The sequence below is a fragment of the Triticum urartu genome, chromosome 5 (genome assembly GCF_003073215.2).
Source record: "Triticum urartu cultivar G1812 chromosome 5, Tu2.1, whole genome shotgun sequence".
Lineage (NCBI taxonomy): Eukaryota > Viridiplantae > Streptophyta > Magnoliopsida > Poales > Poaceae > Triticum > Triticum urartu.
Window position 1 is genome coordinate 185,431,439 of NC_053026.1, and position 4,018 is coordinate 185,435,456.

General features: G+C 59.2%; 1 pseudogene; it reads right to left on the reverse strand.

The window, feature by feature from the left end:
• Window positions 1-1,320: 1,320 nt before the first annotated feature.
• On the reverse strand, window positions 1,321-3,678 carry LOC125506906 (annotated as a pseudogene).
• Between the last annotated feature and the right edge of the window lie 340 nt (window positions 3,679-4,018).

A 4,018-nucleotide genomic window follows, 5' to 3' on the forward strand; every position in this document is an offset into this window, starting at 1 on the left:
CGGGGGTGGACAGGCCCTGCAGGGCCGCTCGCAGCGGATCCTGGGTTGCTCCATGGGAGTCCCCGCTGCGGCTGATGACCATCACCTCCGCGATGATGCCGATGCTGGCGCCGCTGGCGATAGGAGGGAGCGGGTCATTAATGATCACCATGTCGCGAGGGAATTCATCGGTGGAAATCGCATCGGAGTCGATGAGCATCTCGACGGGCTCAATGAAGGGGTCGGTGGAGCCAACGGACTCCAAGTCGGAGGCAGGCTCGTTGGCGATGCAGAGCTTGCCGAGAAGGTCGACGAGGCAGCTCGTGGGGCAGGCTGCTCCCTCATCTGGCGTGGGGTCGTCAGAGAGGCTGATCTTGCCGCTTGAGGTTGTAAAGCCATGTCCGGGCCGTGCCTTTGAGCATGAGCGGAACATATTTCATGGCAATGCGGTTGTTGTCGTTTGCTATACTGACGGCCGTGGAGTAGTCGACCAGCCAGTCCTCTGGCTTCACGGAGCCGTTGTACTTGGGAGTGTCTCGAGGAAGCGAGAACCCTTTGGGGAAGGGCTCATCGCAAATGCGGAGGTCGAAGCAGGCCGGGCCGATTGCATCTTCTTCTTCTACGACCAGGGATCGAGCAAGCCGCTCGATCCGATGGAGCGCGTCGTTCTCTCTGACTCCTTCACGAGGGCCCAGCCGGCGTCCGAGAGTCGGATGATCGACAGGCGGCGGGGAGGCACGCCTCTCCCGGCGAGGAGGAGACGGATGGTCGTCCCGCCGGTTCTCTACTCGTGGGCGGCTATAATAGCTACGCACAACCGTGAGGCGAGTGTGCCAGCTGCGGCTAGCAGCCGACTTCGGGTCTTGCTTACCGCGAGCGCCGCCTCTTGGGGACCAGGAGGTTGGCCCATGCTCACGGCGAGGGGGAGGTTTTCGGCCTGCTTGCTGGCCGCCATCGTGCGGTGGCATGCGTCTTGATGCGTGGTCACAACGTCGAGGAGTTCATTGAGGCGCGCCATCTGGCTGCGATACTCGTCGCCCTCCAAGTGATCCAACTCTCCTACTGTCGCCTGGGCGGCTCGCAGGTTCGCCACTGGGGTAGCGTAGATTGGGCGTCGGACTCCCAGCATGCTGGCGATGGCCGCGCCGCGCTGCCGGATCTCACCGGCTCGGCTAGGCTCCCCAGCAGCCGACGTGCCGCCCACGATGCGGTTGATCTCGTGCTGGGAGGCTTTGGCGCGGCCCCTCATGGCTGCTATCTTGTTGGCACTGTCAAGGAGGGTGATGCGAAATGCCTCCAGCGTCGTCCTATCAGCGTTGGCGGCTCGAGGTTGGTCAGGCCCTACAGGGCCACTCGCAGCGGATCCTGTGCTACTCCATGGGAGTCCCCGCTGCGGCCGGTGACCATCACCTCCACGATGATGCCGGCACAGGCACCGCTGGTGACAGGAGGGAGCGGGTCATCAACGATCACCACGTCACCAGGGAAGGCATCTATGGAAATCGCGCCGGAGTCAATGAGCATCTCGACGGGCTCAATGAATGGGTCGGTGGAGCCAACGGACTCCAAGTCGGAGGCGGGCTCGTTGGCGATGCAGAACTTGCCGAGAAGGTCGATGAGGCAGCTCGCGGGGCAGGCTGCTCCCGCATCGGATGAGGCAAGAGACCGTTTTGGCACAAGTCGGTGTTCTTCCTTGGCCGTTTTTCATGTGGACAATGTTTCCGGCCTTTAGCTCTAGCCAGCCAGATAGTCGCGCTGTGAGCTGTTGCTGAGGTGAAGAGAGGGCTCAGCTGTCGGCACACTACTTAGCCTACTTCAAGTGGTGCCGACTTGGGCCAAGGCGGCGAGCCCCAAGGCCGGCTGATCGGACCCCGTGCAGGGCGAAAGAATGAAATAACACATTCATAGGTGAATCTTATCATATAGATAAAAAGGTAGGCCCCGAGTGCGCTTCGGGGGACCTATTGTCTTTGCTTAATACAAAAGGTAGCGTGGTACATACTACATTAACTGTAAAATCGAAAAATAAGGTTCGCGTTCCATGGGCGCTCCATCTCTTTGCCAGAATCATCCCTCTTGCGTGCCCTGGGCTTTTGTGCGTCGATGAGGTAGTAGGAGTCGTTTCCCAGGGCCTTGCTGATGATGAATGGCTCCTCCCACGGAGCCGAGAGCTTGTGCTGGCCAGCTGTTTGCTAGATTAGTCGGAGCACAAGGTCCCCTTCGTGGAAGGATCGTGGCCTGACCTTCCGGCTATGGTAGCGACGCAGGCTCTGCTGGTAGATGGCGGACCAGCTGAGTGCCAGCAGCCGGGCCTCTTCCAGTAGATCGACAACGTCTTCTTGCGCCTCCTTCTCTTACGCCTCCGTGTACATGGTGACGCGAGGTGAGTCGAACTCGATGTCAGTTAGGGTGACAACCTCGGCTCCGTACACGAGGAAGAAGGGAGTGAAGTCGGTTGCTTTGTTCGCCATAGTCCGGAGACTCCAAAGGACGGCTGGCTCCCCAATCCAACAACCGGCCGAGCGCTCCAGCGGCTCGACCAGTCGGGGCTTGATGCCAAATAGGATGAGACCGTTTGCTCGCTCCACCTGGCCGTTTGACTGCGAATGGGCAACGGACGGTAGGTCCAGTTGGATGCCCCGCATCCGCAAAAATGAGCCAAGGTGCCTTCAGTGAAATTTGTGACGTTGTCGGTGATGATGCTGTGCGGGATGCCGTATCGGACGGTGATATCTGCAATGAAGGTCACAACAGTCAGACCATTCAGCTTCTCAATTGGCTTTGCTTCAATCCACTTCCTGAACTTGTCCACAACAACCAGCAGATGGGTCATGCCGCCACGTGCTGTTTTGAATGGGCCCACCATGTCCAACCCCCATATAGGAAATGGCCAAGTGAGGGGTATGGTCTTGAGTGTAGAGGCCGCCAGGTGTTGCTTGGAGCTGAAGCGTTGGCACCCCTTGCACTTGCGAACCAACTCCTTGGCATCGTCCAAAGCAGTCGGTTAGAAGAAACCATCGCAGAAGGCGTTGGCGGCAAGGGATCTTGAGGTGGCATGGTGGTCGCATTTGCCTTGGTGAATATCTTTGAGGATTGCCATGCCCTTCTCTGGCTCCTTGCAGCGCTGGAAGACACCAGTCACGCTGCGCCTGAAAAGCTCTCCATTCACTATTGTGTATGTTGCTGCCCTACATTGCACCTGTCGGGCCAAAATCTCGTTGGCTGGTAGCTCTTGGCTCACCAGGAAGTTGAGGATAGGTTGCGCCCAAGATGGTGGTTCTACCACTGTCATGATGACAACTGGTACCAGGGCGGTTGGGTTGGGAGGAGGCGGGTCGCTGAAATCCCCGGGCCGACTATTGTAGTCCCCAGGCCGGGTTCTGAATTCCCTGGGCCGAGTTCGAGTGCTGCAGCCCCCGGGCCACCTGCCGAAGTCCCCAGGACGCCTGTTGTAGTCCCTGAGCCGGATCCAACTGCTCCGGGGCCAGCCAGCATGAAGATGGACTCTGATTCCAACAAAGGCTTGATAGACGGCTTGCGCACGCACTGGAGGGAGACACCGGCCGGTATGGCCTGCCGGGTGGAGCCGATCCGGGCCAGGGCGTCAGCTTGCTCATTGTCGGCCCTTGGCACGTGAAGGAACTCGCACTCATCGAAGTGCCCGCTGATCTTCTGGACGAGGAAGAGGTAGCTCGCCATGTTTGCATCCTTGGCGTCCTAGTCGCCAGACGACTACTAGACCACCAAGTCCGAGTCGCCATAGCACAGGACCCAGCGGATGCCGATTTCCTTGGCGAGCCAGAGCCCATGGATGAGCGCCTCGTACTCGGCCACATTGTTGGAGGTGGCAAAGTGGATCTGCAGCGTGTACTTGAGCTTGTCGCCTTTGGGAGAGGTGAGGACGGTGTCGGCTCCCAAATTGATGCATCTTCGAGCCATCAAAATGCATCTGCCAATGGGTGGAATCTGGTGCTGGCGGCAGGTACTGGGTCTCGGCCTAGTTGACTAGGAAATCGGCCAGCGCTTGGGATTTCATGGC